A 24,342-nucleotide genomic window follows, 5' to 3' on the forward strand; every position below is an offset into this window, starting at 1 on the left:
GGTCTTTGGCATGGTAACATTTGTCCATTGTAAATGTTGATTTACCTTTCTTTGTAAATGGAGGTTGACTCTTTCAAGTGATCTTTCTGAGGAAAGAGTGATCTTGATTACTTTATTTTTTAAATGAATTTTCTTTATCAAAAATTTGGAATGTGAGCTTTTTTTTAAAACCTAAAACATATAAATACTGCCTTCATGTAGCTGAGGAGATTTTTGCATTCTAATATGCCAATGGTTTTTAATTTTAGGGAACATTTTCCTTTATACATATAGGAGGACATGTTTACAATTTACATTTTATTGAATTGTAATTTTGTATCTAATAAAAAAGTAGGATCTTGTGTCTAGTAAAAGATGCAGGAAGTGAGGAAAGACTTCCAACTTGTTCAGTATTCATTTTAAAGGGAATCAGTACATATTCCTTTATTGAGATACAAAAGTGGAGGTAGAAGAAAAGTAGATATAATTTTAGCACTTTTCATTTGAGCTTCCAGAAGAAATCTTAGTGATTAAAATATTGAAACTGACTTATGCCAAGGGAAAGAATGTCCATTAGAAATTTTGGTTTGTAAGGTATAATGCACAGGGATTTTGTATCTGGTCCAATTAGGGAAGATTGTAATAAGTCTTTGTAGTCTTCACTTCTGTTCATCTTAATGTCTTTAAAATGAAAGACCATAAATACCTCAGAGTTTATTGTTGACCCAGGGTATTCGTTAATAAGCAGTTAATATTATTTAATAAGGTATGTAAAAAATTTCTGAAAATTAAAAGACCTGATTAAAACTTTGCTTAATAAGATACTAAGGCACTCCAGCAAGATTTATTATAGATAAAAATTGAATTTAAGGGTCAATAAAATAAAAATCAAATATACCTAGTTGACCAAATCTATTAAAATTATTCTACCTATCAGATAGGAATTTATTTTAGTATAGCATTCATAAAAATTTCTTAATTGCCTTTATAAAAACCAGCAGAATTTTTTTTCAACTTATACTCAAAAGCTTGCTAAATTTTGGAAGTTCTGCTTTGACACTAAAACTGAATTTTTTCCATACCTGCTTATATAGTTCCAATAAAATTTATATGTATACCATGTGAAGTTTTTTTTAAGAACAGTAAGAAATAGTAAAATCTGGATCATTTGACAATATTGCAACTTCCTATAATTCTTAAAACCTAGCCACTTTTTTTTAGTTTTTTTTTTTTTGGTAAGGCAATGGGGTTAAGTGGCTTGCCCAAGGCCACACAGCTAGGTAATTATTAAGTGTCTGAGGCTGGATTTGAACTCAGGTACTCCTGACTCCAGGGTTGGTGCTCTATCCACTGCGCCACCTAGCTGCCCCCACTTTTTTTTAAATGTAGAATAGCGTACTGCTTCTGTTAATTGTACCAAACTGCCAGACAGAATTTGACTGTTCTAGAATAGTGTCTATAAAATATAGACTTAAAACATCTTCCTTAATCCAGATTCCATTTAAATCTATTAAAAATTGTAAAACTTTTCCATAGGAAATCACATTGTTTCAAGATGCAGACTGCAACACAAATTAGTTATAATTATCTTCTGGAAGTATTCCAAAGTTGGTGAAAATTAAAGTTATTAAAGAAACTGTCCAATATGAAACTGGAGTTGAAACACCTATCCCTACAATTGAATAGCTTCTTGAAAGCTAACCACATTTACTTGGCTATGCCAAAGTAGTGTGGTGAGGGGAAAGAGCATTGAAGTAGGGGAGTCAGGAAACCTAAACCTGGTTTTGAGTCAGTCTGTGGTTGCCAGACTTGGAGAAAAGCACATATTTTCTGGGAGCCTCATTTTCCTCATCTAAAAAATGGGGATAATACAAGACCTTTACCTGAAGGTTATAGGGAGAGCCCTTTCTAGACTGATGAAGCTGCCATATGAATTTCAACAACAGTTCAATAGGGGTACTAGGACCTATAATTTGTCTTTACTGAATACTAGGGTGAGGGAAAAAAGTTTTGGCATTCTGATCATTGTTCAGCTCAACTTTAAGGCACATATGCCTTAGTGCTCAAGCTGTAATTGAACTTTATTTCTTTTAATTATGAAGGTATCAAAAATGATTTAATGAAAAAGTTAATACTAGGATTTCACAACCTTTGTATTAATGTGTTTTTAGTCTATTTTTATAGTAGGTAGCACAGTTTAAAAGTGATCCGAGCCAGAAGTCAAGAAACCTGTGGATAACATAGCAATTTGAGTCACTTTGTTTTTTAAAATGGTCTTAAATTTTTAAAACAATTTTTCATTTTCTAATTCCCCTTTTCTGTTTTTATTTTATCTGAGTGCATGATATCCTTGCACACTAACAGAGGTAAATTTCGTTACCCATCTCCAACATTCTGTTCTTTAGGAAATGACATTAAACATGTTGTATATGAAGATACTATGTTGAGAACCCTAAATTTAAAATAGGGTTCTTTCTTGTAATGTCATTGTTCAGTTTTGACCAATCAAAATAATATTGTATAGATATTTTTATTTGTTTTCCTAACATGCATTCCCTTTTCCTGGGTTTTTTTGTTTAATTTTAAATGTTGCAATAATGGAAAAAATCATAGATAATTAAAGGGCTGAAAACTAGGTTTAAGAATCATGGTCTAACTTTAAACCCACAAAACTTCGAACATTGAAGCTGAACCCCTGTGGGCCTAGTTATTTCAGATGTAATTAACAGCACTTGCATGGAGTAATATTTAAGTACAATGAGTTGAATTAAAGACCATATGTAGCTGTTGGGGTTTGTTTGAATTTTTTCAGGTCAATTTAAGAATTTTACAATTTACAAATATGAGATTGAGGTTTTCTTAACTTTATATGGGTACTTTTAAATTTTGGGATTTGCTCTCAGCAAAAAGAAGTCTTTTTCATAAATAGTAGAATGAGTCAGAAGGGTTTAAAGGAATAATGGTAAGAGTTAGCTTATTAAAAATAACCAATATACCGTGATTACCCAATTTACTCTTAGGCTTGTATTGCAGAGAGCATGAGCCTTCCATGATGTTCCTGTGGACTGATAAGCTACTTTGATGTTTGTTTTCTGAAGGTTTTTTTTGCCTTTGCTATTACATGTCACGTTTTGCTCTGTGTACTTCTAACCAGCACACCATTACTCCCAGACCTGACCTCTTTCCCATGACTCCAATTAGTTGTTTCTAATTTGCTTTAGACTGGAAAACAACATGTGCAAAGAAAGAATAGACTGAAAAGCATTTTATGTGGGTTATAGTAGACTGTAAGGATTATTTTTGTTGTTCAAGTCTTTTGTTTTCTTCCTGGTTCTGAGCACAGATAAGCTTGACTTCCCTGCCCTTTTAACAAAACATGCCAATTAATTGCAATTCCTTTTTTTTCCAAAATTTAAGATTTTCTTTATTTATGAACAATCATCAGTCTTATCAGTAGACCTGTTCGCTTTGCCAAGCATCTTGTTCAAGGTGTTTTTTAACTTATTGCAAACCCTAGTAATTTGTAACTAGGGAGGTGTGCAGATCTGCCTCAATAAAGTTTCTTTAGCAAAGCATTTTCTTAAAAAAAGGTAAAACTAAATTGAGGAATTTTCAGTGGAAGCAGTAGAGCTGCATAGAGAAAATTGAGTAGACTATTGGGATCAAGTCTCAAAAGAAAAATCTTAGCAGTCATGTGAGGCAAATCATTGGGGAACTCAGTCTCAGCTCTGGAAATATTGTGTATATCCATAAGTAGATGATTTGGGGGCTAAGATTCTATTTTAAGCCTTGATTAGAAGAGCCCATAGGTTGAAGTATAGTTATTAACCATTAACAGTATTTTAAAAAAACGCCAAATCTATATATAGAATACAGAATGGCAGCCTGAGGTTTTTTTGTTAATTTCAATTTCTTTAATTGTTGGCAATGCTTTGGAAACTTTGAATATTTTGTTTCTTTATGGTTGCAATATTGGTTACAATACAAGCATTGACTGTAGCTTGATAATTTATTTGTTATTGAATCTGTTACAATTTAACATTAGAGTTCTTAGCATATGGAAATAATTTTGATTTTTTTATTCTGTGACCTCATTGAATTTAGGATAGATTGAAAAGTATAATAATTAAAGCTATTAATGGAAACAAAACAATGCTTCCTCTTAAAAATTGTAAGAAACTTTTTCTGGGTATTAAATTTTTCATAACTTTAGTGAAAACATTTTCTAGAAATTTCCAACATTTATGCAAAGGGATAAATGGATCCTATAAAGTAAAATGCCCAATGGTGACTAAAGTAAAGAAATGCCATGATAAAGGGGAAATACATTTTTTTCTTACAAATTTTTTGAAATTGGTTGTTTAAATTTTTAAGTATTATGATATTTAACTGAATTTGTTCAGTTACATTGAAATTTTTGCTTGGGTCTTAAAAGTGAAAATTAGAATCTTTCAGATAATTTGATTTGTAATATGCTAGCCATTCCCCTGTAGGCACCAGGATCCACAATTTTAAATAGGTCCTAAGTGGTAGGTACAATCTTAGTGAATGCTGTATGGCAGTTCTTCCATCTCCATTCCCTAAACAAAATGACTCCTTGAAATTTTCCTTTGGGTCACTAGGATATGGTTCTTTTTTTTTAATTAATAGGATGTGGTTCTTGCCACACCCTATATCAAAGGGTCATTTTCAACAAAGGGAGGATAGGTGAGAGTTTGATATGGCCAGTTGCCTCAAATTCTATAGGATTACCTTCCCTTTCTTCTTCTAACCATTGTGACACTATTTGACCATTTGCTGTCATGAAGTTAAACAAGCCTTGGATAAACCAATCTCAAAATGAAGAACATACAAAGTAAGTTTGAATAGCATATAACCAAATTAGCCATTTAAAGTATAAAACAGTTTAGATAAAGGGTTCCCTAATACTTTGAGGAATATTTCAATTAATGGAAGAGTTTTTATAGGATAAAGCCCCATCTTTTTTTTTTAGGTTTTTTTTTGGATTTTTTTTTACAAGGCAATGGGGTTAAGTGGCTTGTCCAAGGCCACACAGCTAGTCTGAGCTAGTCTGAGGCTGGATTTGAACTTGGGTACTGTGGACTCCAGGGCTGGTGCTCTATAGCTGCCCACCCCCCCATCCTTTTAGTCTGCTTAAATAAAACTTTCATTATATTTTAGTCATCTTGATTTTAATTGCTTATCCTCAGTAAAGAGAAAATGAATTGATGTCTATCTTTAAAACATTAAGTAATGCTGAAGGAGATTAATTTACTGCTGATTCTTTTATTTTAAACTTAATATACTAGGGAGTATGGTCTATGAACCCTGACTAGCGTCATGTACAAGACAGTTGTATCCTAAATACCACTACCAGGTTATCTTGGTTTACTACCTACTCCCTTGATGACCTAAATAGGTCATACCCATCTATGTGGAACCCACTGCTCTCTTAGTCAAGTAATTTCTACATTAATATCCCCATTATCCTTTCCCTAACTACTCTAGATGATCCCAATTAATCTCCCTTGCTTTCTAACCACTACATGAAACCATCTTCATATTTCTGTCCTGGTCCCTAAAGTGAAATTTTGCATACCTCACAAACGATACCATTTGGTACCATTAAGGTTTATTTCCTACCAATAAATAAACCTCTACAAAGTAAATATTGCTCCAACAGAAACCAACTACAAACCAACTACGGATCCTAGATGACTGAAAGTGATTGTTCCTGTCCTGGCCTTACTTGAGGAATGAGTTTAAAGGCTTGGCTATGAGGAACTGTTTTTTCTCAGACTTGTAGGTACTTGGTCCCAAGACCCTAACATAAAGTTGCAGCCTGCCCTCACCACTTGCTCAGGACTGGATGTGGTACCCTGAAGATTGTTTGTTCATTGTACTGTCCTTACCTGATTTGCTCTGCTTCACTGAATCATACAAGAAACCCATCTGTAACCACTGAAGACTCAGGTACTAGGCTTCCTACTGAAGACTGGGAACCAAGTATGGGCTCCATGTGAAAGATATCCTCTCATTGCAGTATTTCCACAATTCAGCATGGCTAATAAGGGCTCTCTGATATTTACTGACCTAGGTGTCTTGTCGATTCTCCTTTTCTTGGAATTTGAGAACAAAAAAGCTGATCATTGAAGGACTAAAGAGTCAAAGTCCTAGTGAAAAGCTACTTCCTCAGTCCTAGTCACCAATTCTCTTGTCCTACTGATTCTGTTGAGCAATGAGTACTTGGATTTTCTTCCTCTTATAACATTCCCTCTCCAATCCAAATTCACTTCAACCTTACTCATTTCTGGTCTTTATTCTCCTCCTCATGCCTGGTCTCTATGATCCTCCCCATACCTGGTCTGTATTCTCCACCTACCTGGTCTCTCTTCTGTTCCTCATTCCTATTCTTTCTCCAAATGCCTGGTCTCTCTTCTGCTCCTCATTCCTATTCTTTCTCCGAATGCCTGGTCTCTCTTCTCATCCTCATACCTGGTATCTATTTCCCTCTATATTCCTGGACTCTCTTCTCCTCCCGATACCTGTTCCTAGTCTCTTCCTCATGCCTGGTCTCTCTTCTCCTCTGATTGGTCTCTATTGTCCACATCATTCTTTGTCTCTCTTCTAAAACCTGGTCTCTATTTCCCTCTTTATTCCTGGTCTCTGTTCTCCTCCCTACACTTGGTCTCTCTTCTCCTCCCCATACCTGGTCTCTCTTCTCCTCCCCATACCTGGTCTCGTCTCCTCCTCATGCCTGGTCCCTCTTCGCCTACTCATGCCTGGTCTCTCTTCTCCTGCTCATGCCTGGTCTCTATTCTCCTCATACCTGATCTCTCTTCTATTCCTCATGCCTGGTCTCTGTGCTCCTCCTTATTCCTTGTCTCTATTCTGCTCATTTCTGGTCTCTATCTTCTGCTCAATCCTGGTCTCTCTTCTCCTGCTCATGCCTGGTCACTCTTCTCCTCATGACTGGTCTCTATGCTCCTCCTTATTCCTGGTCTCTCTTCTAATCCTCATGCCTGGTCTCTATGTTCCTCCGCATGCCTGGTCTCTCCTCTCCTCATCATTCCTGGTCTCTATTCTCCTTTCTGGCTGGGCTCTCTTCTCCTGACTGGTCTCTCTTTTCCTCATCATTCTTTCGCTTTCTTCTAAAACCTGGTCTTTATTTCCCTCTTTATTCCTGGTCTCTCTTCTCCTCCCCATACCTGGTTTCTAGTCTAAAATTCTGGTCTCTCTTCTCCTGTTCATGACTGGTCTCTCTTCTCCTGTTCATGCCTGGTCTCTATGGTCCTCATGCCTAGGCTCTACTCTCCTCATACCTGATCTCTCTCTTCTACTGTTCATGCCTGGTCTCTGTGCTCCTCCTTATTCCTTGTCTCTATTCTGCTCATTTCTGGTCTCTATTCTCCTGCTCAATCCTGGTTTCTCTTCTCCTGCTCATGCCTTGTCTCTCTTCTCCTCGTGACTGGTCTCTATGCTCCTTCTTATTCCTGGTCTCTATTCTCCTGCTCATGCTTGGTCTCTCTTCTCCTCCACATGACTGGTCTCTATGCTCCTCCTTATTCCTGGTTTCAATTCTCCTGCTCATGCCTGGTCTCTATGTTCCTCCTCATGCCTGGTCTCTTCTCTCCTATCCTAATCATTCCTGGTCTCTCTTCTCCTCCTCAATCCTGGTGTGTATGCGGCTCCTCATGCCTGATATCTCTTCTCCTCATTTTTGCTCTCTATTCTCCTCCTTCTGCCTGGTGTCTCCTCTCCTACTCATGCCTGGCCTCTATTCTCCTCCTCATGCCTGGTCTCTCTTCTCCCCATACCTGGTCTCTAGTCTCCTCCTTAGGCCTGGTGTCTCTTCTCCTCCTCCTGCCTGGTCTCACTTCTGCACCTCATGCTTTTTCTCTATGTTCCAGCTCATGCGTGCTCTATTGTCTGCTTACTGGCTGGTCTCTCTTATCCTACACATGGCTGGCCTCTCTTCTCCTGCTCATGCCTGGTCTCTTCTCCTGGATGGTCTCTCTTCTCCTCCTACCTGATCTCTCTTCTCCTTCTCATTCCTGGTGTCTGTTCTCCTCCTTTTGCCTGGTCTCTTTTCTCCTACTCATGTCTGGTCTCCATTCTCCTCATTCCTGCTTTCTGTTCTCCTCATGCATGGGCTCTCTTCTCCTCATGCCTGGTCTATCTTCTCATGCTCATGCCTCTTCTTGCTTCCTCTCATGCCTGGTCTCTATTCTTCTCCTTCTGCCTGGTGATTCTTCTGCTACTCATGCCAGGTTTCTATTATCCTGCCCATGCTTGCTCTCTATGTACCTCTTCATGGCTGTTCTCTATTCTTATGCTTGGTCTCTATTCTCCTCCTCATTCCTGCCCCCTATTCTCCTCCTCATGCCTGGTCTTTATTCACCTCCTGCATGGTTTGTCTTCTCCTCCTGCCTGATCTCTCTTCTCTTCATTCCTGGAGTCTATTCTCGACCTTTTGCCTAGTGTCTTTTCTCCTACCCATGTCTGGTCTCTATTCTCCTCCTCAGGCATGGGGTCTATTCCCCTCTGCTAATGCCTTGTCTTTATTCTTCTCATGCCTTGTCTCTCCTCTCCTCCTCATTACTGGTCTCTCTTCTCCTCCTCCTACCTGGTATCTCTTCTCCTGATAATGCCTGGTTTCTCTTCTCCTCCTCCTGCCTGGACTCTCCTCTCTTCATTCTTGGTCTCTCTTCTCCTCATGCCAGGTTTCTGTTCCCCTCTTTATTCCTGCTCTGTATTCACCTCCTCCTCCTGCCTGGTCTCTCTTCTCCTACTCATGCCTGTTCTCACTTCTTCTCATGCCTGGTCTCTATTCTCCTCCTTCTGCATGGTGATTCTTCTCCTACTCATGCCGGGTCTCTGTTCTCCTGCCCATTCTTGTTCTCTATGTTCCTTTTCATGGCTGTTATCTATTCTCCTCATGCCTGGTCTCTATTTTCCTCCTTATTCTGAGCCCCTGTTCTCCTCCGCCTCATACCTGGTCTCTATTCTCCTCCTGCATGGCCTCTCTTCTCCTCCTCCTGCCTGATCTCCCTTCTCCTCATTCCTGCAGTCTATTCTAGACCTTTTGCCTAGTTTCTTTTCTCCTACTCATGTCTGGTCTCTCTTCTCCTCATGCCTGGTCTCTCTTCTTCTCCTCATGGCTGGTCTCTATTTCCCTCTGTTCTTGGTCTCTCTTCTCCTCCCCATTCCTGGTCTATATTCTCCTCCTCATGCTTAGTCTCTCTTATCTCCTTCATTCTTGGTCTTTCTACTCCTCATACCTGAGCTCCCTTTCCCTCTTTATTCCTGGTCTCTCTTCTCTCCATGCCTGGTCTCTATTCTGCTCCTCATACCTGGTCTCTCTTCTCCTCCTGATGCCTGGTCTCTCTTCTCCTTATGCCTGCTCTCTGTACTCCTACTTATGCCTGGTTTCTATTCTCCATCTCCTGGCTGGTTTCTCTTCTCCTCCTCATGCCTGGTCTCTATGTTCCTCCACAGGCCTGGTCTCTTTTCTCCTCTCCTCATCATTCCTGGTCTCTATTCTCCTCTTTCTGGCTGGGCTCTCTTCTCCTCCTGACTGGTCTCTCTTTTCCTCATCATTCTTTCGCTTTCTTCTAAAACCTGGTCTTTATTTCCCTCTTTATTCCTGGTCTCTCTTCTCCTCCCCATACCTGGTTTCTAGTCTAAAATTCCGGTCTCTCTTCTCCTGTTCATGACTGGTCTCTCTTCTCCTGTTCATGCCTGGTCTCTATGATCCTCATGCCTAGGCTCTACTCTCCTCATACCTGATCTCTCTCTTCTACTCCTCATGCTTGGTCTCTGTGCTCCTCCTTATTCCTTGTCTCTATTCTGCTCATTTCTGGTCTCTATTCTTTTGCTCAATCATGGTCTCTCTGCTCCTGCTCATGCCTGGTCTCTCTTCTCCTCATGACTGGTCTCTATGCTCCTTCTTATTCCTGGTCTCTATTCTCCTGCTCATGCTTGGTCTTTCTTCTCCTCCACATGACTGGTCTCTATGCTCCTCCTTATTCCTGGTTTCAATTCTCCTGCTCATGCCTGGTCTCTATGTTCCTCCTCATGCCTGGTCTCTTCTCTCCTATCCTAATCATTCCTGGTCTCTCTTCTCCTCCTCAATCCTGGTGTGTATGCGGCTCTTCATGCCTGATATCTCTTCTCCTCATTTTTGCTCTCTATTCTCCTCCTTCTGCCTGGTGTCTCTTCTCCTACTCATGCCTGGCCTTTCTTCTCCTCCTTATGGCTGGTGTCCATTTCCCGCCTTTTCCTGGTGTGTCTTTTCCTCCTCATGCCTAGTCTCTCTTGTTCTTATCACTCCTTGTCCCTTTTCTCCTCATACCTCATTCCTATTTCACTCATTATTCCTGATCTCTCTTCCCCTCCCCATACCTGGTCTCTAGTGTCCTCCTCATGCCTGGTCTCTCTTCTCCTCCTCATGCCTGGTCTCACTTCTTCTCCTCAGGCCTTTTATCTATGTTCCAGCTCATGCGTGGTCTATTGTCTGCTTACTGGTTGGTCTCTCTTATGCTACTCATGGCTGGCCTCTCTTCTCCTGCTCATGCCTGGTCTCTTATCCTGCATGGTCTCCCTTCTCTTCCTGCCTGATCTCTCTTCTCCTTCTCATTCCTGGTGTCTGTTCTCCTCCTTTTGCCTGGTCTCTTTTCTCCTACTCATGTCTGGTCTCCATTCTCCTCCTCATTCCTGCTTTCTATTCTCCTCATGCCTGGGTTCTTTTCTCCTCATGCCTGGTCTATCTTCTCATGCTCATGCCTCTTCTCACTTCTTCTCATGCTTGGTCTCTATTCTCCTTCTGCCTGGTGATCCTTCTGCTACTCATGCCGGGTTTCTATTATCCTGCCCATGCTTGTTCTCTATGTACCTCTTCATGGCTGTTCTCTATTCTCATGCCTGGTCTCTATTCTCCTCCTTATTCTGAGCCCCTGTTCTCCTCCTCCCCATACCTGGTCTACATTTTCCTCATGCCTAGTCTCTCTTGTCCTTTCATTCTTTGTCTCTTTTCTCCTCATACCTCATCCCTATTTCCCTCTTTATCCCTGGTCTCTCTTCTCCTCCCCATACCTGGCCTCCAGTCTCCTCCTCATGCTTGGTCTTTCTTCTCCTCCTCATACCTAGTCTCATTTGTCCTCCTCATGCTTTTTACCTATGTTCCCACTCATGTGTGGTCTATTCTCCTCTTCTTGGCTGGTCTCTCTTATGCTACAGAGGCCTCGGCTCTATTCTCCTCATGCCTGTTCTCCATGTTCCTCCTCATGCCTGGTCTCTTCTCTCCTATCCTCATCATTCGTGGTCTCTCTTCTCCTCCCCATACCTGGTCTCTAGTGTCCTCCTCATGCCTAGTCTCACTTCTGCTCCTCATTGCTGGTCTCTATTTCCCTCTTTCTTCCTGATCTCTTTTCTCCTCCCCATACCTGGTCTGTATTCTCCTCCTCATGCCTAATCTCTCTTGTCCTTGTCATTCTTTGTCTCTTTTCTCTTCATACCTGGTCCCTATTTCCCTCTTTATCCCTGGTCTCTCTTGTCCTCCCCATACCTGGTCTATATTCTCCTCCTCATGCCTACTCTCTCATGTCTTTGTCATTCTTGGTCTTTCTTCTCCTCATAGGTAATCTCTATTTCCCATTTAATTCCTGATCTCTCTTCTCTCCGTTCCTGGTCTCTATTCTCCTCCTCATGCCCGGTCTCTCTTCTCCTGCTCATGCCTGGTCTCCCTTCTGCTCCTCATGCCTTTTCTCTATGCTCCCACTCATGGTGGTCTATGCTCCTCTTCCTGGCTGGTCTCTCTTATCCTACTCATGCCTGGCGTCTATTCTCATCCTCATGCCTGGTCTCTATGTTCCTCCTCCTGCCTGGTCTCTCCTCTCCCCCTCATTACTGGTCTCTCTTCCCCTCCTCATGCCTGGTCTACCCTCTCCCCCTCCTAAGTGGTCTCTATGCTCCTCCTTATTCTTATTCTTTATTCTCCTGTTCATGCCTGGTCTCCATGATCCTCATGCCTGTTCTCTATTCTCCTCATCCTTGATCTCACTCTTCTACTCCTCATGCCTGGTCTCTGTGCTCCTCCTTATTCATTGTCTGTATTCTGCTCATTTCTGGTCTCTATTCTCCTGCTTATGCCTGGTCTCTCTTCTCCTCATAACTGGTTTCTATGCTCCTCCTTATTCCTGGTCTCTATTCTCCTGCTCATTCCTTGGCTCTAGTCTCCTCATTCCTGGTCTCTCTTCTCCTCCCCATGCTTGGTCTATATTCTCCTCCTCATGCCTAGTCTCCCTTGTCCTTGTCATTCTTTGTCTCTTTTCTCCTCATACCTGGTCCCTATTTCCCTCTTTATTCCTGGTCTCTCTTCTGCTCCTCATGCCTGGCCTCTCTTCTCCTACTCATGCCTGGTCTCTCTTCTCCGTCTCATGCATGGTCTCTCCTATCCTGCTCATGTCTGGTTCCAGCTTCTTCTCATACCTGGTCTCTATTCTCCTCCTTCTGCCTGGTGATTCTTCTCCTACTCATGCCGGTTCTCTGTTCTCCTGCCTATGCTTTTTCTCTATCTTCCTCTTCATGGCTGTTCTCTATTCTCCTCCTGTCTGGTCTCTATTCTTCTCCTTATTCGTGGCCCCTGTTCTCCTCCTCCTCATGCCTAGTCTGTATCCGCCACCTGCATGGTCTCTTTTCTCCTCCTGCTGCCTGATCTGTCTTCTCCTCCTCATTCTTGGAGTCTATTCTCCACCTTTTGACTAGTCTCTTTTCTCCTACTCATGTCTGGTCTCTATTCTCCTCCTCATGCATGGGGTCTATTCTCCTCGTCATGCCTGGTCTCTCTTCTCCTAATCATTCCTGGTGTCTATTCTTGGGCTCATGCCTAATATCTCTTCTCATTCTTGTTCTCTATTCTCCTCCTTCTGCCTGGTGTTTCCTTTCCTCCTCATGCCTGGTCTCAATTCTCCTCCTCATGCTTGGTCTCTATGTTCCTCCTAATGCCTGATCTCTATTCTCCTCATGGCTGGTCTCTCCTCTTCCCCTCATTTCTGGTCTCTATTCTCCTCCTCCTCATGCTGGGTCTCTCTTCTCCTCCTCCTGCCTGATCTCTGTTCTTTTCCTCCTTCCTGGAGTCTATTCTCGACCATTTGCATAGTCTCTTTTTCTCCTACTCATGTCTGGTCTCTATTGTCCTCCCTCATGCATGGGGTCTATTCTCTTCCTCATGTCTGGTCTCTCTTTTCCTCCTCATGCCAGGTCTACCCTCTCCCCCTCATTACTGGTCTCTATTCTCCTCCTCCTCATGCCTGGTGTCTCTTCTCCTCCTCCTGCCTGGTCTCTCTTATCCTCCTCATGCGTGGTGTCTATTTCTCCTCTTCATTCCTGGTCTCTCTTCTCCTCTCTAGACCTGGTCTATATTCTCCTCGTCATGCATAGTGTGTCTTGTCCTCTTCATTCTTGATCTTTCGTCTCCTCATAGCTGAGCTCTATTTCCCTCTTTATTCCTGGTCTCTCTTCACTCCATACCTGGTCTCTATTCTGCTTCTCATTCTTGGTCTCTCTTCTCCTCCTCATGCCTGGTCTCTATGCTCCTGATCATGCCTGGTTTCTATTCTCCTTCTCCTTGCTGGTCTCTCTTCTCCTACACATGCCTGGTCTCTCTTCTCCTCATGCCTGGTCTCTATGTTCCTCCACTTGCCTGGTCTCTTCTCTCCTCTCCTCATCATTTCTGGTCTCTATTCTCCTCTTTCTGGCTGGTCTCTCTTCTCCTCCTGATTTGTCTCTCTTGTCCTCATCGTTCTTTGTCTTTCTTCTAAAACCTCATCTCTATTTCCCTTTTTATTCCTGGTCTCTCTTCTCATCCCCATACGTGGTTTCTAGTCTCCTGCTCATTCTGGTTTCTCTTCTCCTACTCATGCCTGGTCTTTCTACTCCTGCTCATGCCTGCTCTCTATGATCCTCATGCCTGATCTCTCTCTTCTACTCCACATGACTGGGCTCTGTGCTCCTCCTTATTCCATCTCTCCATTCTACTCATTTCTGGTCTCTCTTCTCCTTCTCATGCCTGGTCTCTCTTCTCCTCATGAAAAGTCTCTACGCTACTCCTCCTACTTGGTATCTTTTGTCCTCATTCTTGGTCTCTCTTCTCCTCCTTGTACCAGGTCTCTCTTCTTCTCCTCATGAATGGTCTCTATGCTCCTCCTTGTTCCTGGTCTCAGTTCTCCTGCTCATGCCTGGTCTCTATGATCCTCATACCTGATCTCTATTCTCCTCCTTATTCCTAGTCTCTATTCGCCTGCTCATGCCTGGTCTCTCTGCTCTTCAAATCTGGTCTCTATGCTCTGGCTTGTTCCTGGTCTCTATTCTCCGGTTCATACCTGGTCCCTCTTCTCCTGCTGATGCCTGGTCTCTATAATCCTCATACCTGGGCTCTATTCTCCTCATACATGATCTCTCTCTTCTACTCCTCATGCCTTATCTCTGTACTCCTCCTTATTCCTTGTCGCTATTCTGCGCATTTTTGGTCTCTATTCTTTTGCTCAATCGTGGTCTCTCTTATGCTCATGCCTGGTCTCTCTTCTCTTCATAACTGGTCTCTTTGCTCCTCCTTGTTCCTGGTCTCAGTTCTCCTGCTCATGCCTTGGTTCTATTCTCCTCATGCCTGGTCTCTCTTCTCCTCCTGCCTGGTCTATATTTTCCTCCTCCTGCCTGGTCTCTCTTCTCCTCCTCATTCAAGGTCTCTATTCCCCTCTTTATTCCTGGTCTGTATTCTCCTCCTCCTCCTGCCTGGTCTCTCTTCTGCTCCTCATACCTGGTCTATATTCTCCTCATGCCTACTCTCTCATGTCTTCATCATTCTTGGTCTTTCTTCTCCTCATAGGTAATCTGTATTTCCCACTTAATTCCTGATCTCTCTTCTCCCCATTCCTGGTCTCTATTCTCCTCCTCATGCCCAGTCTCTCTTCTCCTACTCATGCCTGGTCTCACTTCTGCTCTTCATGAATTTTCTCCATGCTCTCACTCATGATGGTCTATGCTCCTCTTCCTGGCTGGTCTCTCATATCCTACTCATGCCTGGCATCTATTCTCATCCTCATGCCTGGTCTCTATGTTCCTCCTCTTGCCTGGTCTCTCCTCTCCCCCTCATTACTGGACTCTATTCTCCTCCTCATCATTCCTGGTCTCTCTTCTCCTCTTCATGCCTGGTCTCTATGTTCCTACACTTCCCTGGTTTCTTCTCTCTTCTCCTCATCATTCCTGGTCTCTATTCTCCCCTTCCTGGCTGGTCTCTCTTCTCCTGACTAGGCTCTCTTGTCCTAATCATTCTTTGTCTTTTTTCTAAAACCTGGTTTCTATTTCCCACTTTATTCCTGGTCTCTCTTCTCCTCCCCCTACCTGGTTTCTGTTCTCCTACTCATTCTGGTCTTTCTTCTCCTGCTCATGCCTGGTCTCTCTTCTCCTCCTCATGCCTGCTCTCCCCTTTCCCCCTCATTACTGGTCTCTACGCTCCTGCTCCTGCCAGGTGTCTCCTCTCCTACTCATGCTTGGTCTGTGTTCCTCCTCATGCCTGGTCTCTATTCTACTCATGCCTGGTCTCCCCTCTCCCCCTCATTACTGGTCTCTGTGCTCCTCCTTAATACTTGTCTCTATTCTGCTCATTTCCGTTCTCTATTCTTCTGCTCAATCATGGTCTCTCTTCTTCTGCTCGTGCCTGGTCTCTCTTCTCCTCATAACTGATCTCTATGCTGCTCCTTATTCATGGTCTCTATCCTCCTGTTCATGCCTGGTCCCTCTTCTCCTGCTCATGCCTGGTCTCTCTTCTCTTCATGACTAGTCTCTATACTCCTCCTTATTCCTGGTCTCTCTTTTCCTGCTCATGCCTTAGCTCTATTCTCCTCATGCCTGGTCGCTCTTCTCCTCCTACCTGGTCTATATTTTCCTCCTCCTGCCTAGTTTCTCTTCTCCTCATTCCAGGTCTCTATTCCCCTCTTTATTCCTGGACTGTATTCTCCTCCTCCTCCTGCCTGGTCTCTCTTCTGATCCTCATACCTGGTCTATATTCTCCTCATGCCTCCTCTCTCTCATGTCTTCATCATTCTTGGTCTTTCTTCTCCTCATAGGTAATCTCTGTTTCACACTTAATTCCTGATCTCTCTTCTCTCCATTCCTGGTCTGGTCTCTCTTCTCCTGCTCATGCCTGGTCTCACTTCGGCTCTTCATGACTTTTCTCCATGCTCTCACTCATGGTGGTCTATGCATCTCTTCCTGGCTGGTCTCTCTTATCCTACTCATTCCTGGCATCTGTTCTCCTCCTCATGCCTGGCCTCTATGATCCTCCACTTCCCTGGTTTACTCTCTTCTCCTCACCATTCCTGGTCTCTATTCTCCCCTTCCTGGCTGGTCTCTCTTCTCCTCCTGACTGGGCTCTCTTGTCCTAATCATTCTTTGTCTTTTTTCTAAAACCTGGTTTCTATTTCCCTCTTTTTATTCCTGGTCTCTCTTCTCCTCCCCCTACCTGGTTTCTATTCTCCTGCTCATTCTGGTCTTTCATCTCCTGCTCATGCCTGGTCTCTCTTCTCCTCCTCATGCTTAGTTTCTATCTTCCTCCTCATGCCTGGTCTCTCTTCTCCTCATGCCTGGTCTCCCCTTTCCCCCTCATTACTGGTCTCTATGTTCCTCCTCTTGCCTGGTCTCTCCTCTCCCCCTCATTCCTGGTCTCTATTCTCCTCATCATCATTCCTGGTCTCTCTTTTCCTCCTCATGCCTGGTCTCTCTTCTCCTCCTCATGCCTGGTCTCTATGTTCCTCCACTTCCCTGGTTTCTTCTCTCTTCTCATCATTCCTGGTCTCTATTCTCCCCTTCCTGTCTGGTCTCTCTTCTCTTCCTGACTGGGCTCTCTTGTCCTAATCATTCTTTGTCTTTCTTCTAAAACCTGGTTTCTATTTCCCTCTTTATTCCTATTCTCTCTTCTCCTCCCCCTATCTGGTTTCTAGTCTGCCCCTCATTACTGGTCTCTATTCTCCTCCTCATCATTCCTGGTCTCTCTTCTCCTCCTCATGCCTGGTCTGTATTCTCCTCATACCTGGTCTTCCCTCTCCCCCTCATTACCGGTCTCTATTCTCCTCGTCTTCATGCCTGCTGTCTCTTCTGCTCCTCCTGCCTGCTCTCTCTTATCCTCCTCAAGTCTGGTCTCTATTTCCCTCTTTATTGCTGGTCTCTATTCTCCTCTCCATATCTGATCTGTATTCTCCTCTTCATGCATATTCTCTTTTGTCCTTGTCATTGTTTGTCTCTTTTCTCTTCATACCTGGTCCCTATTTCCCTCTTTATTCCTCATCTCTTTTCTCTCCATGCCTGGTATCTACTCTGCTCCACATGACTGGTCTCTCTTCTTCTCCGCATGCCTGGTCTCTATGCTCCTGCTCATGCCTGGTTTCTATTCTCCTTCTCCTGGGTGGTCTCCCTTCTCCTACACATGCCTGTTTTCTATGTTCCTCCACTTCCCTGGTTTCTTCTCTCTTCTCCTCATCATTCCTGCTCTCTATTCTCCCCTTCCTGGCTGGTCTCTCTTCTCCTCCTGACTGGGCTCTCTTGTCCTAATCATTCTTTGTCTTTCTTCTAAAACCTGGTTTCTATTTCCCTCTTTATTCCTGGTCTCTCTTCTATTCCCCCTACCTGGTTTCTAGTCTCTTGCTCATTCTGGTCTCTCTTCTCCTGATCATGCCTGGTCTCTCTTCTCCTGGTCATGCCTGGTCTCTCTTCTCCTCCTCATGCTTAGTGTCTATGTTCCTCCTCATGCCTGGTCTCTCTTTTTCTCATGCCTGGTCTTCCCTTTCCCCCTCATTACTGGTCTCTATGCTCCTCCTCCTGCCTGGTGTCTCCTCTCCTACTCATGCTTGGTCTGTGTTCCTCCTCATGCCTGATCTCTATTCTACTCATGCCTGGTCTGCCAACTCCCCCTCATTACTGGTCTCTGTTCTCCTCCTCCTCCTCATGCCAGGTTTCTCTTCTCCACCTCATGCCTGGTCTCTATCCTCCTCCTTCTGCCTGGTGATTCTTCTCCTACTCATGCCGGGTCTCTATTCTGCTACCCATGCTTGTTCTCTATGTTCCTCTTCATTGCTGTTCTCTATTCTCCTCATGCCTGGTCTCTATTGCCCTCCTCATTCCTCACCCCTATTCTCCTCCTCCACATGCCTGGCCTTTATTCACCTCCTGCATGGTTTCTCTTCTCCTCCTGCCTGATCTCTCTTCTCCTCCTCATTCCTGAAGTCTATTCTCAACCTTTTGCCTAGTCTCTTTTCTCCTCCTCATGTCTGATCTCTATTCCCCTCTTTATTCCTGGTCTGTCTTCTCCTCTTGCTCCTACCTAGTCTCTCTTCTCATCCTCATGACTGGTCTCTATGCTCCTCCTTATTCCTGGTCTCTCTTCTGCTCATGCCTGGTCTCTCTTCTCCTCCTCATGACTGGTCTCTATGCTCCTCCTCCTGCCTGGTTTCTCTTGTCTTCATTCTTGGTCTCTCTTCTCCGCCTCATGCCAGCTCTCTCTTCTCCTCCTCATGACTGGTCTCTATGCTCCTCCTTATTCCTGGTCTCAATTCTCCTGCACATGCCTGGCATCCCTTCTCTTCTACATTCCAGGTTTCTATGCTCCTCCTCATGCCTGAAATCGCTTCTCCTCATTCTTGGGCTCTATTGTGCTTCTCCTTCCTGGTTTCTCCTCTCCTACTCATGCCTGCTCTCTATTCTCCTCCTCATTCTTGGTCTGTGTTCCTCCACATGCCTGGTTTCTCTTCTCCTCATAACTGCTCTCTATGCTCAGCCTTATTCTTGGTCTCTATTCTCCTGTTCATGCCTGGTCTCTATGATCCTCATGCCTGGTCTCTTTTCTCCTTCTCCTTCTTGGCCCCATTTTCCTCCTCCTTATGCCTGGCATTTATTCGCCTCCTGCTTGGTCTCTCTTCTCCTCCTCCTGCCTGACCTCCCTTCTCTTCCTCATTCCTGGAGTCTATTCTCGACCTTTTGCCTAGTCTCTTTTCTCCTACTCATGTCTGGTCTCTATTCTCCTCCTCATGCATGGGCTCTATTCTCCTCCTCCTACCTAGTCTCTCTTCTCCTCCTCCTCACTGGTCTATATTCTCCTCCTTCCTGGTGTCTCTTGTCCTCATTCTTGGTCTCTCTTCTCCTCCTCATGCCAGCTCTCTATTCCCCTCTTTATTCCTAGTCTGTCTTCTCCTCTTCCTCCTATCTAGTCTCTCTTCTCCTCCTCATGACGGGTCTCTATGCTCCTCCTTATTCCTGGTCTCTCTTCAGCTCATGCCTGGTCTCTCTTCTCCTCATAACTGGTCTCTATGTTCCGCCTTATTCCTGGTCTCTATTCTCCTGTTCATGCCTGGTCTCTCTTCTCCTGCTCATACCTGGTCTCTATGATCCTCATACTTAATCTCTATTCTCGTCATATCTGATCTCTCTCTTCTACTCCTCATGCCTGGTCTCTGTGTACCTCCTTATTCCTTGTCTCTTTTCTGCTCATTTCTGGTCTCTATTCCTTTGCTCAGTCATGGTCTCTCAACTCCTGCTCATGCCTGGTCTCTCTTCTCGTCATAACTGGTCTCTATGCTCCTCCTTATTTCTGGTCTCTATTCTCCTGTTCATGCCTGGTCTCTCTTCTGCTCATGCCTGTTCTCTATGATCCTCATACCTGATCTCTATTCTCCTCATACCTGATCATTCTCTTCTGCTCTTCATGCCTGGTCTCTGTGCTCCTCCTTATTCCTTGTCTCTATTCTACTCATTTCTGGACTCTCTGCTCCTGCTCAATCATGGTCTCTCTTCTGCTCATGCCTGGTCTCTCTTCTCTTCATGACTAGTCTCTATGCTCCTCCTTATTCCTGGTCTCTATTCTCCTGCTCATGCCTTGGCTCTATTCTCCTCATGCCTGGTCTCTCTTCTCCTCCTGCGTGGTCTATATTTTCTCCTCCTGCCTGGTCTCTCTTCTCCTCCTCATTCCAGGTCTCTATTCCCCTCTTTATTCCTGGTCTGTATTCTCCTCCTCCTCCTGCCTGGTCTCTCTTCTTCATCTCATACCTGGTCTATATTCTCCTCCTCATGCCTACTCTATCATGACTTCATCATTCTTGGTCTTTCTTCTCCTCATAGGTAATCTCTATTTCCCTCTTAATTCCTGATCTCTCTTCTCTCCATTCCTGGTCTCTATTCTCCTTCTCATGCATGGGCTCTATTCTCCTCCCCCTTCATAGTCTCTCTTCTCCTCCTCCTGACTGGTCTATATTCTCCTCCTCCTGCCTGGTCTCTCTTGTAGTCATTCTTGGTTTCTGTTCTCCTTCTCATGGCTGGTCTCTATGTTCCTCCACTTCCCTGGTTTCTTCTCTCTTCTCCTCATCATTCCTGGTCTCTATTCTCCCCTTCCTGGCTTGTCTCTCTTCTCATCCTGACTGGGCTCACTTGTCCTAATCATTCTTTGTCTTTTTTCTAAAACCTGGTTTCTATTGCCCTCTTTTTATTCCTGGTCTCTCTTCTCCTCCCCCTACCTGCTTTCTGTTCTCCTGCTCATTCTGGTCTTTCATCTCCTGCTCATGCCTGGTTTCTCTTGTCCTCCTCATGCTTGGTCTCTATGTTCCTCCTCATGCCTGGTCTCTCCTCTCCCCCTCATTACTGGTCTCTATTCTCCTCCTCATCATTCCTGGTCTCTCTTCTCCTCCTCATGCCTGGTCTCTATGTTCCTACACTTCCCTGGTTTCTTCTCTCTTCTCCTCATCATTCCTGGTCTCTATTCTCCCCTTCCTGGCTGGTCTCTCTTCTCCTCCTGACTAGGCTCTCTTGTCCTAATCATTCTTTGTCTTTTTTCTAAAACCTGGTTTCTATTTCCCACTTTATTCCTGGTCTCTCTTCTCCTCCCCCTACCTGGTTTCTGTTCTCCTACTCATTCTGGTCTTTCTTCTCCTGCTCATGCCTGGTCTCTCTTCTCCTCCTCATGCCTGCTCTCCCCTTTCCCCCTCATTACTGGTCTCTATGCTCCTGCTCCTGCCGGGTGTCTCCTCTCCTACTCATGCTTGGTCTGTGTTCCTCCTCATGCCTGGTCTCTATTCTACTCATGCCTGGTCTCCCCTCTCCCCCTCATTACTGGTCTCTGTGCTCCTCCTTAATACTTGTCTCTATTCTGCTCATTTCCGTTCTCTATTCTTCTGCTCAATCATGGTCTCTCTTCTTCTGCTCGTGCCTGGTCTCTCTTCTCCTCATAACTGATCTCTATGCTGCTCCTTATTCATGGTCTCTATCCTCCTGTTCATGCCTGGTCCCTCTTCTCCTGCTCATGCCTGGTCTCTCTTCTCTTCATGACTAGTCTCTATACTCCTCCTTATTCCTGGTCTCTCTTTTCCTGCTCATGCCTTAGCTCTATTCTCCTCATGCCTGGTCGCTCTTCTCCTCCTACCTGGTCTATATTTTCCTCCTCCTGCCTAGTTTCTCTTCTCCTCATTCCAGGTCTCTATTCCCCTCTTTATTCCTGGTCTGTATTCTCCTCCTCCTCCTGCCTGGTCTCTCTTCTGATCCTCATACCTGGTCTATATTCTCCTCATGCCTCCTCTCTCTCATGTCTTCATCATTCTTGGTCTTTCTTCTCCTCATAGGTAATCTCTATTTCACACTTAATTCCTGATCTCTCTTCTCTCCATTCCTGGTCTGGTCTCTCTTCTCCTGCTCATGCCTGGTCTCACTTCGGCTCTTCATGACTTTTCTCCATGCTCTCACTCATGGTGGTCTATGCTCCTCTTCCTGGCTGGTCTCTCTTATCCTACTCATTCCTGGCATCTGTTCTCCTCCTCATGCCTGGCCTCTATGATCCTCCACTTCCCTGGTTTACTCTCTTCTCCTCACCATTCCTGGTCTCTATTCTCCCCTTCCTGGCTGGTCTCTCTTCTCCTCCTGACTGGGCTCTCTTGTCCTAATCATTCTTTGTCTTTTTTCTAAAACCTGGTTTCTATTTCCCTCTTTTTATTCCTGGTCTCTCTTCTCCTCCCCCTACCTGGTTTCTATTCTCCTGCTCATTCTGGTCTTTCATCTCCTGCTCATGCCTGGTCTCTCTTCTCCTCCTCATGCTTAGTTTCTATCTTCCTCCTCATGCCTGGTCTCTCTTCTCCTCATGCCTGGTCTCCCCTTTCCCCCTCATTACTGGTCTCTATGTTCCTCCTCTTGCCTGGTCTCTCCTCTCCCCCTCACTCCTGGTCTCTATTCTCCTCATCATCATTCCTGGTCTCTCTTTTCCTCCTCATGCCTGGTCTCTCTTCACCTCCTCATGCCTGGTCTCTATGTTCCTCCACTTCCCTGGTTTCTTCTCTCTTCTCCTCATCATTCCTGGTCTCTATTCTCCCCTTCCTGTCTGGTCTCTCTTCTCTTCCTGACTGGGCTCTCTTGTCCTAATCATTCTTTGTCTTTCTTCTAAAACCTGGTTTCTATTTCCCTCTTTATTCCTATTCTCTCTTCTCCTCCCCCTATCTGGTTTCTAGTCTGCCCCTCATTACTGGTCTCTATTCTCCTCCTCATCATTCCTGGTCTCTCTTCTCCTCCTCATGCCTGGTCTGTATTCTCCTCATACCTGGTCTTCCCTCTCCCCCTCATTACCGGTCTCTATTCTCCTCGTCTTCATGCCTGCTGTCTCTTCTGCTCCTCCTGCCTGCTCTCTCTTATCCTCCTCAAGTCTGGTCTCTATTTCCCTCTTTATTGCTGGTCTCTATTCTCCTCTCCATATCTGATCTGTATTCTCCTCTTCATGCATATTCTCTTTTGTCCTTGTCATTGTTTGTCTCTTTTCTCTTCATACCTGGTCCCTATTTCCCTCTTTATTCCTCATCTCTTTTCTCTCCATGCCTGGTATCTACTCTGCTCCACATGACTGGTCTCTCTTCTTCTCTGCATGCCTGGTCTCTATGCTCCTGCTCATGCCTGGTTTCTATTCTCCTTCTCCTGGGTGGTCTCCCTTCTCCTACACATGCCTGTTCTCTATGTTCCTCCACTTCCCTGGTTTCTTCTCTCTTCTCCTCATCATTCCTGCTCTCTATTCTCCCCTTCCTGGCTGGTCTCTCTTCTCCTCCTGACTGGGCTCTCTTGTCCTAATCATTCTTTGTCTTTCTTCTAAAACCTGGTTTCTATTTCCCTCTTTATTCCTGGTCTCTCTTCTATTCCCCCTACCTGGTTTCTAGTCTCTTGCTCATTCTGGTCTCTCTTCTCCTGATCATGCCTGGTCTCTCTTCTCCTGGTCATGCCTGGTCTCTCTTCTCCTCCTCATGCTTAGTGTCTATGTTCCTCCTCATGCCTGGTCTCTCTTTTTCTCATGCCTGGTCTTCCCTTTCCCCCTCATTACTGGTCTCTATGCTCCTCCTCCTGCCTGGTGTCTCCTCTCCTACTCATGCTTGGTCTGCGTTCCTCCTCATGCCTGATCTCTATTCTACTCATGCCTGGTCTGCCAACTCCCCCTCATTACTGGTCTCTGTTCTCCTCCTCCTCCTCATGCCAGGTTTCTCTTCTCCACCTCATGCCTGGTCTCTATCCTCCTCCTTCTGCCTGGTGATTCTTCTCCTACTCATGCCGGGTCTCTATTCTGCTACCCATGCTTGTTCTCTATGTTCCTCTTCATTGCTGTTCTCTATTCTCCTCATGCCTGGTCTCTATTGCCCTCCTCATTCCTCACCCCTATTCTCCTCCTCCACATGCCTGGCCTTTATTCACCTCCTGCATGGTTTCTCTTCTCCTCCTGCCTGATCTCTCTTCTCCTCCTCATTCCTGAAGTCTATTCTCAACCTTTTGCCTAGTCTCTTTTCTCCTCCTCATGTCTGATCTCTATTCCCCTCTTTATTCCTGGTCTGTCTTCTCCTCTTGCTCCTACCTAGTCTCTCTTCTCATCCTCATGACTGGTCTCTATGCTCCTCCTTATTCCTGGTCTCTCTTCTGCTCATGCCTGGTCTCTCTTCTCCTCCTCATGACTGGTCTCTATGCTCCTCCTCCTGCCTGGTTTCTCTTGTCTTCATTCTTGGTCTCTCTTCTCCGCCTCATGCCAGCTCTCTCTTCTCCTCCTCATGACTGGTCTCTATGCTCCTCCTTATTCCTGGTCTCAATTCTCCTGCACATGCCTGGCATCCCTTCTCTTCTACATTCCAGGTTTCTATGCTCCTCCTCATGCCTGAAATCGCTTCTCCTCATTCTTGGGCTCTATTGTGCTTCTCCTTCCTGGTTTCTCCTCTCCTACTCATGCCTGCTCTCTATTCTCCTCCTCATTCTTGGTCTGTGTTCCTCCACATGCCTGGTTTCTCTTCTCCTCATAACTGCTCTCTATGCTCAGCCTTA

This window comes from Macrotis lagotis, chromosome 1, assembly GCF_037893015.1.
Source record: "Macrotis lagotis isolate mMagLag1 chromosome 1, bilby.v1.9.chrom.fasta, whole genome shotgun sequence".
Classification (NCBI taxonomy): Eukaryota; Metazoa; Chordata; class Mammalia; order Peramelemorphia; family Peramelidae; genus Macrotis; species Macrotis lagotis.